Consider the following 677-nt stretch of genomic DNA (forward strand, 5'->3'; position numbering starts at 1 on the left):
GGCACAAACAGTTTTTTAATTAAAAATTTAAATCTATATCATAAATGAATGCATTTTTAGAATCAGGCAAGATAGATTGATTAATTATTTAATATTAGATTCATTTAATATTATTTAATATTTATAATATTAATTATCGCAATTAATTATTTAATAATATGTAAATAATTGAAAAACAATTATTAATGTTTTGTGGAAAAAATTTGATTCTGAATTTACTTCAGTTTACTTTCGGTTTCTCTTATAATTAAAATCTGAAGTTTACTGATATGTCATAATATTAAAAAAATCTAATGAAAGAATTTGAGGAAAAACAATCATTAAAGATTTATCTAAAAAATTTCTTTGATGCTTCATGTATAATATGCTTCTTCATATACATTTATCATTTACTTTAAAACTTAGGTACCTCCCAGTTCTAAGCACTGACTTGAGTACCATGTTTTATATGATCCGTTACATCATTGAAATCATAAAAGAGTCGAGATATTTGTTAAACGTACACGGATTACCAATTCTTTTTGTTAGAATAAAGTAAGATATTTCTGCATAAAAATCAAATATTATTACGTAAAAATTCATATAATAAACAATAAAACACAAAATATAAATATTTAAATTTTAACATTATAATTATATAAATTTGGAAGTTAAATTTTAAATAAATAAATTGAACA

General features: G+C 20.1%; 1 protein-coding gene across 1 annotated transcript in view; it reads left to right on the top strand.

Moving 5' to 3' along the window:
* LOC108693169 (protein yellow-like) overlaps positions 1-677 on the top strand; it is a 9,131-nt gene that overhangs the window by 2,858 nt on the left and 5,596 nt on the right. The window lies entirely within an intron of this gene.

This window comes from Atta colombica, unplaced genomic scaffold (genome assembly GCF_001594045.1).
Source record: "Atta colombica isolate Treedump-2 unplaced genomic scaffold, Acol1.0 scaffold88, whole genome shotgun sequence".
NCBI lineage: Eukaryota > Metazoa > Arthropoda > Insecta > Hymenoptera > Formicidae > Atta > Atta colombica.